Source organism: Meles meles, chromosome 15 (assembly GCF_922984935.1).
Source record: "Meles meles chromosome 15, mMelMel3.1 paternal haplotype, whole genome shotgun sequence".
Lineage (NCBI taxonomy): Eukaryota > Metazoa > Chordata > Mammalia > Carnivora > Mustelidae > Meles > Meles meles.
The window spans coordinates 63,092,225-63,110,252 of record NC_060080.1 but is presented as its reverse complement, the minus strand read 5'-3'; positions in this window follow the sequence as shown (position 1 = coordinate 63,110,252).

Here is an 18,028-nt window from a genome sequence, read left to right as displayed (position 1 = left end):
CATTAAAATGTTGGTGCTACGACTTAAGCAGAGTCTTGAAAAATAAAAGGGTGTCTTTGGAAGGTGCTGAGAAGGGATAACTAAACCATGCTCTATGAGAGCTAGAGGAATAGCAGCGAACGAGAAGGATGGAGACCTGGAAGCTATTCTCAGGTTCTGGAGGTACCTTATCAAGGAGGCAGGGCAGAGTTATTGTGGATTGCTCCACAGGGCAAAAGTACAATTCCTGGTGAGTTATGTAACAAAGAGGAAGGTTTTTTGTTTTTTGTTTTTTTCTCCTTTGAAGGGAGACCCTCCAACAAACGGTGTTGTCCGGTGATGGAATGAGTTGCCTTCCAAAGTTGTTCCTGGTAATATCTGGAAAGGGTCCCAAAGGCAGTGTGGAACAGCTTCCTGCACCTTTCGGCTAGACAACTTCTTAACCACTCGATTCCACCATTTCCGTAAAACCATCAGCACTACCTCCACAGGCACCATCAGGTTTTTCTGTGAGTGAGATGAAGAGGGAGAAGTGGGGAGAAACAGCTCAAGAGTCAGAGGACGCAGCACTACCAACCTGTCACCTGTTGGGCGTTTTAATCTTTTGACTGGCTTCAGCCTGTTGGCTACTCACCTGCCCATCTATTCTCTAAATGAAGTGCTCTGGCAATTGAGTTCAATTCAACAAGGACGGATGCTGGGCTGCTATAAATCATCAGTCCCTTCCTCCCTGAGCCCTTCAGTGGAAGGAGTAATTGGTTAATTGCCAGAGTTGTTAACAAGAATTAAGAATTCAAGGGAATTGGCTAGGAATGCAGATCTGTTGCAATATGGTTAGAACAAATGTGTTTGTAAGGGGGCAGAATTTTAGAAATATGCACACCTAAGTCAAAACCAATGAATCTTAGAGTCCTTTATAAAAATGCGTGAGACTCATAGGGTCAGTGTCCCCTTCTCTGGGGGGCAAGCACTCCAAAAACTGTTCCCTTCTGGGGGCGCTTGGGTGGCTCAGTGGGTTAAAGCCTCTGCCTTCGGCTCAGGTCGTGATCCCAGGGTCCTGGGATCGATCCCCGCATCAGGTTCTCTGCTTAGCCGAAGACCTGCTTCCCTTCCTCTCTCTCTGCCTGCCTCTCTGCCTGCTTGTGATCTCTGTCTGTCAAATAAATAAACAAAATCTTTAAAAAAAAACAAAAACTGCCCCCCTCCTTCACTCCTTTCACTGTACCTTCCAGCTGCAGGATCCCAAGCACTTTCCATAGTCTCTCCCTCAGTATTCTCTACTGACAGAGGCATTTCCCCTTGCTTCACCCACTCTGCACACCCTCCTCTTTTGAAAAGAAAGATCTCACATCTCACATGCTTTGATTTTCTGTGAAATGAATGAAGAATAATTTTCAAAAATGAGACACAACATAACCTACCCCTGCGCATAAGATCCACACCCATGGACATGTGCCTCCTAAGGATATGAGTCTGCCTTAGCAAGTGTGGGTATTATGCAGGTCCATGCTGAGTGGGACTCCTGGGCATTGCTGGGTAGCCTGCAGGTAATCGAGATATTCTAAGCAACAATAAACCTAACACCGCCCATCTTTATGTTTGCACACCATTTTATGTTTTTCAAAGTGTTTCCTTTGATAACAGTATAAAATGCATAGAACAAGTGTTATGAGTCCTGTTTCGAAGATGAGGAAATTGAGACAGAGAGTTGGTTAAGTTATAAAGCCAGAACTTAATCTCTAGATTTCCCATCTCCCACATTCTGCTATTATACCTTCTGTATCCTATCTTCACTAATAACCTCTCTGCTCCAAAAACTTGACAGGCCCATCGTTCTGTAATCATGAACTCTCTCTAGAATTATGCATAGAGTAGGAAGTCTGTGTGTGTGTGTTGGAGGCATTGTGGAGCATGGGGTTGGGGAACAATCTGGAGCTAGTCCAATGTATACCTCCAGAGCAGATATGGAAACAAATTCAAGAGAAGCAAAAGTAAACACATGCAGTGGATTTACAGAGTGGTCGTTTTCATCTTCCAATGGTCAGGGGTGGGAGGCATGCGTTTAAAGTCATCATAAAACCAAGGCATCTTATCTAGAAAGGATTTTTTTTAAGTCTTTTATTTATTTATTTGAGAGACAGAGATCACAAGCAGGCAGAGAGGCAGACAGAGAGAGAGGGAGAAGCAGACTCCCCACTGAGCAGAGAGCCCGATGCGGGGCTCTATCCCAGGACCCTGGGATCATGACCTGAGCCGAAGGCAGAGGCTTTAACCCACTGAGCCACCCAGGTGCCCCTCTAGAAAGGATTTTTGAAGAGAATTTGAAAAAAGTGAAATAACGCATCACCAAAGCTGCTGAAATGCAAATGAACTGAAGCACACTCAAACGCAGGACCAGTGAAAACTGAGGTGCCATGGACCATTCGAATAGCCAGCCAGGAACAGGAAACGGTCAAGGGTCAAGGTCAATTACACAACATCATTAAGGCACCAGGATCTCTTCAATTGACATACAGATCCCATATGTTATATAACATATAGGAGTGAAGCTCTCACAGAATGAACTGATCAACAGGAGAATTCCAAGTAGAGGTGACTAAGTACAATGGGTTTTTTTTTTTAGTTGCTGATCATTGTTACTGTTCATACTTAAGCGGACATAATCATATGTCCAGATTTTCTAAGACTGTCCTGGTTTGGTGTCATTTGTAAAAAGTTATTTGCTAAATAGAAAACTAATAGTGAATTATTTTATAAATATGTGTATTAGTCTCTTCTGTACGCTATAACAAAATACCATACACTGGGTGGCTTAAACAACAGAAATGCATTTCCCATGGTTCTGTAGGCCTTGAGGGTGCCAGCCCTCTTCCTGCTTTGCACATGGCCATCCTCTTGCATTGTCCTCACATGGCTAAGAGAAAGAAGCAGCAAGCTCTCTAGTGTCTCTTCTTCTAAGCGTGCTAATCCCATCATGACAGCTCCAACCACGTGAGCTAATTATCTTTCTAAGGCCCCATCTTCAAATGTCATCATCACTCCAGGGACTGGGGTTTCACCAAATGAATTCTGAGGAAACACACATGTTTGGTCCACAACAGCATGGAAGTCTTTTCAAATAACTGTTCACATTGGAAAGAAAAATCCTTTAGCAGACCTTATACCCTAATTTTAGCAGACAGTATTTCAATCTGAATAAGGATACTGGTGGATCTCTTTTAAAAGTGTCCAGGATCTGGAGTTAAGGGCACTAGATGGAAGAAATGATGGCTCTCTGTCCCCAGCAAGACCCAGTAGGAGGAAGAGGGAAGGACAACAGGGCACTGGAATTAAGTCCACTTTGAGTAGATGCAGTCTGAGCTGAGTATAATGTGTCAGGTTATGGTGAGGAACATAGCTACACAGCATGCCTAAGGTAGGAAGACCCAGCCTGGTATGGGGTTGTCAATGCCTTAGCTTTGGTGGCTCTCTGTCTCACCCTAGCCTCCATGATAGTGGTCTCTTAGTTTTGTGGAGAGCTCAGAGGATATAAGTTATTACTGTAGAAGCCCTTTAAAGGCTAAAGAACTCTCTAAATCTTTGGGCACAGACAAAACTGCTTGAAGCCCCTCTAAAAGCAGACAGCACCAATGGAGAGGAAGGTCACCTTGGCCACTTCTCCACAGACCAGCTGCTCACCCTGCAGGCTCTCTGGGCTCCATGGTCTCACTCACTTCAGTGGAAAACAGAGCTGAAAGACACAGCAATATCCAGGCAAAGCCCAGGTTGCAGTGAGTGCTGTACACAGTAGAATCTTCCAGTAGAAATGGACTTCTGGGTGGAAACTCCCACCAATACTAGTGAAATATGGGCTGGCATGCTTCCTGGGAGGCAGAGAGCCTGTGTACTCTGCCTGAGTACAGGAGTCAGAGAAGTTGTGATGCTAGACAGAGATAGAGACAGAGACTAATGAGAAAAGGGAAAATTAGATTACAACATGCAAGTTCAATGAAAGTTAGTGAGTTAGTGATTTAATTGATTCCCTGATAGATTGTTTCACATCATCTCAGGGCTAAATATTGAGCAAAGCTAGTAGGAGGAAGGAAATAATATAGACTAAGCACCCTTATGTTTGTTGCAGCATTATTTATAATGGCCAAGATATGGAAGCAACCCGTGTCCATCCACAGATGAATGGATAAAGATGTGATCCATATACTCGATGGAATATTACTCAGCCATAAAAAAGAATGAAATATTGCCATTTGCAACAACATGGATGGACCTACAGGGTATAATGCTAAGTGAAATGAGTTAGTCAGTGAAAGACAAATGCCATATGATTTCACACGTCTGTAGAATTTAAGGAACAAACAAATAAGAGACAACAACAAAAACCAGACTTTTAAATACAGGGAACAAACTGGTGGCTGCCAGAGAGGAGATGTGTGGGGAGAGTGGGTGAAATAAAGGGCATTAGAGTGCACTTATCATGATGAGCACTGAGGATGTATAGAATTGTTGAGTCATTATATTATACACTGGAAACTAACAACACTGTACATCAAATATACTTAGATTAAAAGATATTGTCCTTCGTATCAGTTTATCTAAAAAAAGAACATGAGAAATAGATCCTGCGGCTAGAGATCTACTTTTGGCCTATTGAGCAGGACTGTTCAATATCAACGTAATACTCAACTGTCCACTGGGACAGAAGCAGATGCATGAACAATAAAACATTCAATGTAAGAAACAGCAGAGAGGAAAATATTCACGTTACTGGTTAGTGGATAGTGGACTGTTTCTGAAGAAACTTTAAGTGTCAATCTGAGTTTTGTGTTTCTAAGATCCCCAATCAGTGCTTGTCATTTCTCCACAGCCTCTTTCTGCTGGAAGACCATGTTTTCCTTGAAGGATGCTTCAGGATGGCTTGTATGTTACATGCTGGGCTACACTATTTGCCATCTTCTCCCCCATGGTTACCTTGTTCCATGGAAACACAGAATAAGATCACAGATCCTAGTCCCAACAGGTTGTATACCTGCTCTCTGTGTTCCTGAGTTTGGAATCTACTTGATGCCTTGAAGTCTGTCCTTTCCTTCCTTCCTTCCTTTCTTTCTCCTCTTCTTTCTCCTATTCTTCTTCTTCTTTATTTTTTTTGTTCTTTTTGGTAAGCCTTGAGGTTTCCAAAGCAATGTTGTCTTAGCTTCTCATTCTCATGCCAGGCATAAGTAGTTGCGACTGGAAGCTACCTGGAGAGGTTGGGAGGGAAGACTTCACCAAATTGGCACCAGCCCAGGTATTTCATCACATCCAAGGATGTGCTTGGTCAGTGCAGTTAGTAAGTTACCACTGCGCCACGAAGAAGGGAAAAATACATACTGTCGCTACGGGAACTGCTATGCTAGCAAAGCAGTTTCTCTGGGCTAGACCCAGGGCCAGCATCAATGCAAGAGAATCTTAGACTAAAGATTGCTTGCAGAAAGAGAGTTTCCATCACACTGTGTTGAGTTTCCATTCTCGCTCTGTAAGTAAAGAACCAAGTTTGCTCCCAGTGCTTAGATTCTTGGCCTCCCACATGGAAACGGAATCACAAAGACATGTGTGTGTGTATGCATATAGACGTATGCTTGTATTCCAAACTCAAGAGAAAAAAAAAAAAACTTCCCCAGATTTTTCAATTCCTGTAAGGATTGTAGTTTACTATTTCTGGATTTGGATCATTGAGTTCCCTGGATTATTAAACATAGCAAAAAGCCATCTGCAATGAATCGGGCTTGCTCCTCTAATTGAGTCATGCTGTGAAGCCCTTTACTGTTTCCCTCCCTTCGTTGCTGAATATTTTTTTCAAGAATGATAGGAAATACATTTTTTACTACTAATGCCACCTGCAGGTTAAAGAGAAACTGTTGCAAGATTCTTGAAATCCTCACAGCACACTGTAATACCCACCTCCAAAATATTCCCCAAACCTTGCCAATCGGCAGGAATGCAGTCTCATTTCATTGACGATGTTCTTTATCAAAAATATGCCTTTGCAATCAACAATTGCAGCCAGCCTTCTCTCCTCACTCAACACTCGGGCCAGCTGATGCTTACAGCCAGGAACACGTATACAGTCATTGCCTAGGAAATAATTGCTTTGGGCTACTTCATGCAACAGCATCCCAGTGCCGTTGTAAAGTGCCTCATGTCACAGGTAAAGGTGGTTTGAGAGTTATCCTCAATCAATTAGTTTCCATGTGAATTATTTCCTGGGTCAATCAATCATTCCACGCAAGTGCTGTTACTTGGATTCATGGTGCTAAATGAATTAGCACACCCTGGGCCATCTACATGTCTTATTTTCTCAGCTAGGTAACGTTTCTTAAGAAGAGATATTGTTTTCCACTCTAATCAGTTCCTCCTTATTATGACTGACATTACCGTTACTACATTATGATTATTAGTCATAGTAGATAAACTTTGCTATCAGTTCATTATAAACTATGCTTCAGCTTCAAGCCACAGTGATGGTATATTCCCAATTATTTGAGGAGCACAAATCTAAGAGGAAGTGAAGGACATATCCATCAATATTTTTACAGATAGTCTAGGCTACTCAATATTGCCAAACAGGACAGGAGCTCCCCATTTTGTCACCACCAGATGGAGGCAACTTGCAATATGTGCACCACGTGGGACATGGCATCATATGGAATATGATGACGACATAATGTGGTGACAGGGACGGTGGGAGTAACGTGGAGAAGTGCCTCTTGACCTGAACAGGCAGCTGGTGAGAGCTTCAATATCTACTCTGCTTCTTAATCATATTATTATACCTGAGCACAGAGATGAAGAAAGAGAGCCAATTACCTTAGTGCATCTGACAAGCTTCCTTCCATGGACACTCAACGTGGAGCCATCTTTATCCAGAGGAGTAATAATACGAGGACATACAAGAGATGGCTTAGAATATCCCATCCTTTCTAGAAGAGCTTGCATAATATTAATGGAAAAATCTTCCCATTGCTGAGAAGGAATGTGGGACAGATACTTAGGTCTTCTGTTTTCTTTCTCCTTGGCTGAATTTACAGAAGAGCCCCTACCCCTCATCTCACATGCTGTTGAGAAACTACAAGGGGTTTCCCAAAACTTGAAGTATCGTCGGTGGCCGCGAAGAGCTTTATTAAGAGTTTAGTTCCAGAATTTAAGCTACATGGAAGCCTCGTTCAGCCCCTGGGTGCCACCAGGTGACAACACACCAAAGTGTTCAGACTGTACTGGGAATAGGAACAAGGTGCAAGATATACCACAGAGTCTGACGTTTACTGAAAGTTTCACCTTGCTCCATCCTTGGAAATAATCATCTCTCCAAGTCTACTGACACTATTGAGATTTTGGACTAGATAAGTCTTTGTCGTGGTGGTGGGGCAGGGGGACGGTCCTGTATGCTGTAGGGTGTTTAACAGCTCCCCTAGCCTCCAGCTCCCCAGAAGCCAGGAGCATTCCCCCAGCTGGGACAATTGAAAATTTCTCCAGACATTGCCATCTAGGGATAGAGTCAAAATTGCCCCCACAATGTGAGAAACTCTACTATGCACTCCTTGAGCTCTTTGAGCACAGAGAGCATATCTGATTCATCTTTATAACCGTGTCTAACACTGGGGAAATGCCGGACAGAGAGTAAATCTTCAATGAAGTTTTACTGCAATTATGTAAGAGTAGAGAAGCAAACATGACCAAGGTTGGAAGTGACTTCTTTAACTCTACATCTGAAAGAAGCAAAGGCTGCCTTTCTCTTCAGCCATTCTGACCGCATTCACAGAGAGACCGACATGAAAGATCTCTCCTGTTTGTTGAAATTAAAACACCACTGTCGCTGTCCCTGAGAAGTCAGCTCAATAAAGACAGAGCAGGGGGTGCTGGGACAGAAGGAAGGGGAAAAAAGCACATAGACAATTTAATTGTGATGAAGTTAAGAAAAAAATCTTTGCCAAGTAATGAAATTATTAATTGCAATTCATGTCAGTTTTTGCGACAGCCATGTGAATCGATGGACAGGCTGTTCAGCAGTATTCCTGGAAGGAATTGTACATTTTAAAAATGAGGCGTTGCTGGAGGAATCCTGTGTGTGTGGGGATCCGCAGAAGCATACGCCCCTGTAACTTCACGAGGCCATAACAGAGGAGCTGCCGTACCTTTAGACCAGATGTAGTTTATGGATCAAAAGGGCATCACGTTCGCCCATGTCATTGTCCTCTGGAAGATCAAACTCTCATTATATGCCTGATGCAGTATCTCCTACGTGAGGCAGTTTACATATTTCTCTCTTTAAAAATATAGGCAGCTCCTTCCTTCTTCCTACAAATGCTCTTATCAGTTTTGAATTACAGAGATCTATTTTGAGATGAACACACTGAACAAAACCTCCATCCGTGTGTGCGTGTGTCTGTGTGTGTGTGTTTTTATTTCCCAACATGGCGGTAGGAGCTTATGCCCGCTATCTGCATAAGTCTTTTGTGTATTGCTAATGGAGTGCTGGCATTGTAGCAGCCCTGAGCGGGGAATACATGTGAGCAACAATATGCTGAGAGACCCCTCGGCGGAATCGAATCTGTTCCAGCTCATGCACTCCTCAGAAACTATTTAACTTTCATTAAACTGTGTTTGATATCAGCTAAATAGGATGCATACGGCTCCAATATAGCTCATATGGTCGCATTCATTCGATCACAGCAGTGCTTTTTTCTTATATTTCCCCCCACTTGTGTCAGTACCCAGTATAGCTGGGTAAATAGGAGACCTTTGAAGATGTAGTTAGTACTCAGATTTCTTTATTCTTTTGTGCTGGTTTCTTAGTGTTGAAACAGTGATTCATGTATGTCGCAGACAGCCTCCATTAATTTCATGTAATGTAGCTTTTATCTCGTAGCTGGGACAACTATCTTCAGCATTCTGTCGCTCTAGCATCCCTAGCTCTGTCCCAAGTCCCCTCTGCATTTCCCGTCTCCCTCCAGGTCCCCAACACTCTCCACAGCTCCTCGTTCTTCATGGAAAATTATGTTCATTTCCAGCCATCCCCCCCCCCCCGGTTGTTCAGCATAAGGACAAATGAGTAAACAGGGTAAAATAAGTAGGAAAAAGGAATAAGGGGTGAGATTTCCAGTCTGGGTAACCTTTCTGTCTGAAGGGAAGAAAGAAAAGCTACGGGGATGAAAACACCCATCCAAGCAGGAGAACAGTTTATGCCCCCCCATCCCCCCTACACACACACACACACACACACTCACACAGGCATTCTCTCTTTCTCTCTCCCTCTCTCCCTCTCTCTCAATCTATTCAGAGGACACTAATTTGTTTATGAATACAGCACAGTAGGAGTGTGCAGTTTCCCAGTTTCTGGGGAGGAAAGGGCCAGTAGATTTACAAACTGGAGCAGTTGAAAAGTTTTAATGATCAAGTATACATAATACACACACACACACACACACACACACACACACACACACACACGGTGGGGGAACTGGGCATTTTACCAATATGCTATCAGCCAAGTAAACATCATTATTTACTTGCAAAACATCTTTTCTCCATAATAATGAGAAAGTGTTGAGAATTTCACCTTTAAAAATATTAAGGGGACATGGATATCTCTGTTATTCTCGCTGATATTTTTTCAATTTCAATTATGTTTTATTAAGTCCAAAGGAATAATCGCCTTTTTTTTTTTTTTTAGATCACTTAAGAGAAACTACATGGGGTCTTTGGTACAGGGAACCCAATTATTTAGGATATTATTTTGTGAACCTTTTTCATTTTATTAGTATACCAGAGGGTTTTCACATTCTCAAGGAGAATCCAGCTATTATTGCTTTTTTGGAAGAAATGTCTCACTGGGGCAATTAATTCTATACATTAACACCAGTCACAGTTGTGCTGTATATTATTAAAATTATAAAGGCAAAACCCCACATTTTATCATTCAGTTCAGAAAGCGGTCATTTATGTGTGTGTGTATTAGAGAATAAGTGGCTCCATGTGCAGCTCTCACTGCGTAAGAACTTTGCAAAGCCCTGTGCTGATTTGGGTACGTTCTTTCCACAAACGCTGACCGCTCGAAGCTAAGCAAAATGGGGCTGAGAAAGGTGAACGCGTAGGCAGCTTCAGAGCCCGCCTCTGTCTGGTCTGTCTCTGCCACAGTTGAGGGATGTTATCCATTTAACTTTGTTGATGAGCACATGTAATTAAGATGCTGTGCCTTAATGTTTGATGCTGGGACTTGAAAGGGTGATTTAAAAAATTTATTTAGATAAGCATATTGACATTTTTAGTATATATTATTAATCTTATTAATAGTATTAACAAAGGCTAATTGAAAATGCATCATCTATAATTATATTAGTCTTCATTTTAGTACATTTTTGTCAGAGTAAACTAGAAAGGAGTAATTAATGTGCCACTGTTATTTACCCCTGTTTGTATTAAAGCTGGTGTTACACAATGTTAGAGATGAATATAGCCTGATTTCACTGAATACCACGGAGCACAGCATTCAGAAGCAGTAAAATAAGCAGCTGTGTTTTCCTGTACTCGAACCTAAAAATAAAATCAACTTCAGGATTGCAGGATAGGTGTGCAGGAGAGGAAGACAGGAAGTCTCGAGACCACGCTAGCCCGTGCTGCTAACTCTAGGCTGCCCTTTTCCTCCCCTCAATGGTAGGCTCAGGGATCCATGACCGCTCAGAATCTAGAGTCCTTGCATCTTATCAGTTGAAGAAATAAATATAGAAAAGCATGCCTCAATGCTTTTGATCCTGGGGGTCATCGATGCTGATTCCGTTGGGACAGGGCAAGGAAAATGATTTTACATTCTTCAAGGATAAATTCACTAACCTTCATAACACTTTGGCTCAGTTTTTACAAAGAGAAAACTATAACAGCGGTCTAAAGGATATCAGTCTCAAAAAATCCAGTTCTCAAAGTTAGACCTGACCCTTGCAAGTTCCATACCCTGCCCCTGCCCGTCCCCCCCCCCCCACCCCACCACACACACATATCTTCACACAACACGAACACACACAGGAGTTTCCAAGCTACAGGAGAAAACAGCCCCTTTTGGCTACCATGTACAAAAAACAACCAGACAAAAAAACCCTAAAAGCAAGCAAGCAGGGAAGATTTAAGTTAATGTGAAATTAACCACTTGAAAGTTTTCTCCCACCCTGGCTTTTATGCTTGGCTTTCTGAGGTCAGCTATATCCTGAGGCAGGTAGGGCGAGCACAGCACGGGGGTGTGAGACGGAGGTGTGCGGGGCTGGCGATGAATGGCGCATCTTTTAATCAGGTAGAGCCAAGACCGTGATGGCTGGGATTCCAAAGCTGGGCTCTGGGCTTTCTCCTGAGCTCTAATAAAAAGCGTGGCATATTGGTTGCACTGGCTGCCAAGTGCTATGTCCGTGCCCTCTCCACAGTGGCCAACCACAAACATGCTAGCTAGAAGCTCTCAGGGGGCCCTGTGTGTGCTGTTCCTACACGGCTAACATATGTATCGACACCTGAAAGCTACAGCCTGCCACGTCGCCAGGACCCCACTCGCCTACCTTTGCTCCTTGGTCACCAAGGGTTAATTTTCTAATGGCTGCCTTGCCGCTGAAGCTGGCCAAGTTTTTCATCGCCTGCAGAGCACCACAAGCTGTGATTTGGAGCCAGAAAACACCATTAATTTTCTAAATAGGAAGGATCACATATGTAAACTGTCTGGTTCTGTAACGAGTTGGGCAGGTAGAAGATGAAGGAGTAGGAAGTGAATTTTTCCAGACACAGAGGCCAAACAGTCCAGGCCAACGGGCACCACAGTATGCAGGACTTTGGGGGCCGTGAGAGGACGGGGGGGGGGGATTTCCCTCCCATCTTTAAATCGGTTTCCCCACCAACATTCAGTGCTTCCACAAAAGGTCAGGTTGGTGATTTATTGGGCAGTGTTGGGAATTTTTACATTAGACTTCACAAGAAACTTATTTGTAAATGGAAGGAAAGATTAAGCAAAGTGCATCAGCAAAAAGACCACATAGGGGCTCAGGAGTACAAACTAGTGTGGTTACCCGGTTCAGGAGACAGAGAATCAAAAATTCCCCAGATGGAAATTATTTAGGTAGCAACTCACCTAGATGTTGCAGACACTTGAAAAATGCATTTTTGCAGATTTTCCAAATCTACCTCCCACCTCCAAAAAGATGCAAAATCCTCCACTTGGGATTTATATGTATACCTGCGTGTGTGTGTGTGTGTGTGTGTGTGTGTGTGTGTTTATGTAGTTGGGTGGTGGGGAGAGAAGAGGGAGAGAGAGAAAGGGAATAAGCATAAAAAAGGAGTGATAAAAATGCCTTCCTGAGTTTTAAGATTCATTTTATCTGCCATATATATCTATCTCTTTAGGGTAATTATCACTGTTATCTTAGATACCAGAGTAGTTCCAGACCTGAACCTATACGGTGGGCCTGAACAGGACATGAGAACGTTTTTCTGTCTTACACTCTCCAGGATACCAACACTGAACTGCCCTCTTTCTGGGACCTTCTCTCTAAACGTCTGGTTAAAGAAGAACCTTCTTCCTAACTTCTAACATTCTGGTTCCATTCTACAACTCCTTAAAAACAAACAGGGGCGCCTGGGTGGCTCGGTGGATTGGGCCGCTGCCTTCGGCTCAGGTCATGATCTCAGGGTCCTGGGATCGAGCCCCGCATCGGGCTCTCTGCTCCGCGGGGAGCCTGCTTCCTCCTCTCTCTGCCTGCCTCTCTGCCTACTTGTGATCTCTCTCTCTGTCAAATAAATAAATAAAAATCTTAAAACAAACAAACAAACAAACAAACAAGCAAAAACAAAAAAAAAAAAAACAAAAAAAACTCCAAAACAAAAACAGAAATACCTCTAGCTAATGATAACTTCTTCGTTCTCTTTTACCACACTTTGGGCAAAAAATGAAAACGGCGGTGGGGGCGACTAAATGAATCTGGCACAGCTTTTTTGCTGCCTCATAGACAGAGAGCTGAATGCTGCTCCTTAATTCATGTCCCAGGAGAGCTCCTCACTCAGCAATGACTTGGCAGACTGGGGTGTTCCCTAAGAAAGTAAAAAGGAGGCAAGGAAATTCGGGTAGGTTCCTGGAGTCCCAAAGTGTAAGGGAAGGAGAAAGGCATAAAGGGCTGTGTGATCTCATTTATGTTTGTCTGCAAGACGAGTAAGACATTTTCAAGTTTTCAGAACAAAATGACCCTAACAAGGACATATTCAACTCCAGGGTTTTGCCATGCCGAAGTACCATAAACTGGGTAACTTACCCAACAGAAATGTATGGTCCTTCGCAGTTCTGGAGGCTACAAGTCTGATATGAAGGTGTTGCGAGTCTGGTACTTTCAGAGGGCTCTGAGGGGAGAGTCTGCTCCAGACCTCTCTCCTCGTCTTGGAGATGGCCAACTCCTCCCTGCCTCCCCACAGGCTCTGCCCTTTATGTGCATCTGTCTCCCGGCCTGAATTTCCCTGTTGTTATAAGGACACCAGTCATACTGGATTAAAAACACCCCCTTTCGCTGACATCTCAACTAATCACATCTGGAAATAAGGCCACATTCTGAGGTTCTGGGGTTAGGATTTCAAATCTGAACTGGGGAGGTGCAATTTAACCTGAAACACGAGGTAAGAGAGAGAACATCCCCAAGACTCAGCCAAAATTCTCATAAGGCTTATCTAAGGAGTATCCAAAGCAATGCTAATTTGCAGTCGCTCACCCCTTTACAGACTCCTGAGTATTCTTGTTTCCAATAATTTACTCCAGTTCACTCTATCTTGATCTTGCCCAGGTTCTGCACCATCTCCCCCTCTCCTGGTGGGGAAACTAAGACTTTGAGAAGTTAAGTCGCCACTAAAACTGTTACCAAGTTCAATTGTCACACAGCCTCCGAGCTGAGGCTTCAACTCAAGGCGTTTCCTACCCCAGAGTTTTGCCCGCTAGTCTACACTGCCTGCTTTGTGCTAACACACTTCACCACCAACCATGTAGATGGAGTCCTTCCACTAAATCACCAAAGAAAGTGCTCAGCTTACTTCCACAGGTTCTCTACCTTATTTCCTCCAAGCAGTTGGGGGAGGGGAGACTTAGTTCCCGTATTATTCTTTTTGTCAAATAAATCCTACACCATTCCGTTCTGAGAAGGACGAAAACGGGCCTGAATCCACAAAACTCTATCGGATAGTTTTACTTACAGTCATACATGTCCCACTTGGGGAGCCACACAGACACCAGGGCCAAGCAAATGATTCTAGAATTGGCCCAAAGTAGGCCCAAGCTGGGCGTTGATGTTGGCAATAGCCAAGCTGGGTGTAGAACAGCCATCATTTTCCAGCTCATTTTCTCTTTTTGCCTCCTCCCTTGCTCCAGGTAGAACATTGTTCATTACGATCGCTGCAGAGCTCAGTAGAGCTCATTCTCGCCGAGATCGTCTCTCTGATCTTCTGAAGCCTTTAAAAGGGAATGAGCCTTGGCCTCCTTTTTACGGGCTACATTATGACCTGGCTTCAAAGTGTGAAAAGAGGTTCCAAGATTCCCTTTGTGCGGTGGAGTCTCTTAATTGCACTTTTAAACACAGTGTAATTTTTGTAATTAACATTATGGTTTCAGAGGGCAGAGAAGCCTGCACCATGCTAATTACAAACCCACGTCTTCAGAGTGGGGGAATTTCCAAGGCCTCTGATATTGGGGTGGAATACAGTTTTTATGAAGGATTTCAAAGATCCTCTGTGGGCTGCGTTCTGAGTCATCATTAGCATTTGATAACATAAAGAAATTTTACAACATGTGACAGATTTCCTATGTGAAGATTTTACCTGGTAACTGGAAAATTTGCATAAAGAGCTTCATTAGGTCTCCTCTCACATTACCGAAAGAGTAAGAAGTATGGTGCACTCTTTCCCGAAGATTGTTCTTAGAAGCCAAGGAATTGGTGCTTTATAATAAAATTTACAGTATATTATGAAGGGAAGTTGTAATAATCTTCAATGATGTTGAAAATCAGAGCATATGTGCCTTTTAAGGAGAGGGAGAGAATATGTATCAGAATTACCGTGTAACTAAAAACCTTGCAGTAAAGGTATATTGTACTGTTCTTTGCCATATAAAAGATCTAGTCCTGCTAGGCTGCCGAGTCAAGGCGAGAGCTTCACATATATAACACCCGGCGACAATAAGGTGTAATTTTTTTCACTCCGTGAAGTCTGTTCACTGAGAAAAATTATCATCCTCTTATTGCAGGGGCAAGTTTATCTTACCTTTATTTTCAACCCCAAGCTATCAACCAAATTGCGTGTGTGCATGTTTGTGTAAAGATACACACACGGAGGCACACACAGACACACACACGTACTTCCAGAGAAGTGGTGTGCTGTCTATGCGGGGTATTCCCAGTTTCTGCAAAGAGTAACTGGCCCTTCCCAGGCTGATGCTGTCAGAAATTGTACTGTGGAGTAGGGACTGAGTCCCAAAGCCTTCCATTTGCTGAAATCCTTTCACTGAGCATGGATCAATTAAGCCAGTAATAGTGATAATTTCAGGAAAGCTTTCTGTCATGATGGGAACAAGAATTCATCATTATTCCATGCTGTCTTATTATTTCAACACCATACATGTGCCGTTGGATGTATAGCAGTAGCCCGCGGCATTATCTCAGTGGGGTGCATTTTCCTTCATGAGAGTCTTTTCCTTGGCGATTATGCAGATAATGCATAGCATTGTAATGACATCATAAATAGAGCCCAAAGTCCTAAGAAACAATTAGGGAAGTATATCAATACTTCCCTTGTAATCATAACATCATCTGACTTCCAGTGGGATGCCGGGCTAGCTCCCCAAGTTCTGTAATCACGTATGAGCATTAACGCCTGCCTCACCATCCACCCTGGAGTCACAAACCCTGGCACTGGAGGCAAATTAATATGCATTTTAGCCGCTGTCAAGAAGGGAAATCACACTGGGACTTTGATCACAGAGCCTAGGGTGAGATCCAGGCAAATAAAACCCAAGCCGGTACAAGCTGGACCCTCTGTACACTGACCTCCGGCAAAACCAAGAATAGACTAAAAAATAGAAAAGCCAGTATCTTCTAAAAGTGACGGACCAAAGAGTCCTGGCAGCAGATCGTTACGCTTTCCTCCTAATAACACTATTTTTGCAGGTAGATTTTTATTTAATTTTTCCCTCCCTGTGGGGTTATTTTTCCCATGCAGTGTTCCCCCCTCGGCCTAGCTGAATTCCCCTTAAAAGTAAACATGTCTCTTTCCTGGGAGGGAAGGGCCACTTTCTCTAATTGGTTAGAGACCTGTCAGTCAGTTCTGCCTGCAAGGGGTGCAGGGGTGCAAGCAGACCTTTAAAACCACAAGGTGGGTTTTACAAGTTCTGTTCACTCCTGCCGAGGGGACTGGGGCACAAGGAAGGTTCAATTAGCATTTGGAATGCCTTTCTCAATTTCAGGAAGGGGACAAATCTTCTTCTCTCTTAACTCTTCTAGCTCCCAACATGCAGAAACGGAAATTTTAGATAAATGATCAAACTTACGTGGTATATAGCTTTTATTTTTACAAAATATTTGCTTCCAGCAGAGTGTATCTTAATTCACAAATGCAGAAATCTGTCATTAAGATCTGACCCAGCTGCATGGCATTGTCAAATGCAATAACGTATCTTTTAATAGTTTTATATCAAGTAAGGATATAACATATCATTAGTTTAAATGTATTTGCAAGCAATTACCCCCACCAGGATATTTGAGAATGCTCATGCAAAATTGATGAAATTCTGACATGCTTAAACATTGTTCATTTAGCTCAATTCCTTATGTATAGAAAAAATAGAATAAATAATTCCACTGCCATTTGCAAACTACTGGTAGGCATTTTTATTCCACTCAGGGCTGCAGCGCTGCCTTTAAACTATAGCCTTTGGTGATCATTTGAAAAAAAAAGAAAAAACAGTTTCATATATGTTTAATTTTAAATAATGGACTAGATTTTTCATTCTCCTTATTATTGTTCAATGTAGTAATTTAAATATGGAGTAGATTTACTGCATGTCAGCTGCCTTTCTTTTACAAAAGGGGATAAATTATTAAATGAGCAGAGATTGTTTGACAACCAGTTTTCCCGTACTACACAAAAGAAAGGCCTGTGACATTCAGCTGTCTTTTGAAAAGAATAAAGTATAAATCAATTAAGCCACTATGCTGTGGATCAGAAATGCCATTCTATGGCATGGTTTTGCTTTGCCTCTCAGGTGACTTTCAGGCAGCTCCACCACCATATGGGGAACGGAACGACAGCCAGGCCGAGGCCCTCCGGGGTCCCTTCTGGGTTGCTAAAACCTTCTTTGGCTGAAGCACACCCCATGGAAACATCAGACGGACACCAGAGCTAACAGGTTCCTTTCTGATTCTTTTTGACTATGCTAGTGAATATTATTTACTAATGACTGATGAAGAATTTTTTTCCCTTTCTTTTGGATTTTTCCTGCAATTTTTAACATGTTCACTGCGCCAGAATAGAGAAATCTTATGGTGAACATCTCATCACTGTCGACACAAGCCAGGTGAGAAATTGCATTTCAATGCTTTTCTAAGCTATCCCTCAATACCATATTAGCATCTGTGTAATTAATAATACTTTGAGCTCTGTCAAAATGAAATCACTTTTATTCTTCCCCCAAAGAGAATCAACTATTAACTATGTGGGATCCTCAATACATTTTTCTTTACTAATATCACTAGGAGCTATACTTTCTGAAATATTAATCTATCTATCCAAGCCATAAAGACTGGTCAAATTAGTAATTTTTTAAAATCTATCGAATCATGGTGAAAAGCAGTCAGACTGGTTACGTGGAAGGTCACGTGATAGGTACTTTTGGAGTACTATTTCTGAGCATAGCACTGCTATGAGGTGGACTGAAACAAAGGAAGGAGGGAAAAACAAACAGATAAAAGGGATGGTATGGTCTCTCCTCTGAAGAAAATTAGAGTCTAACTGAAGACAGAAAACCAGT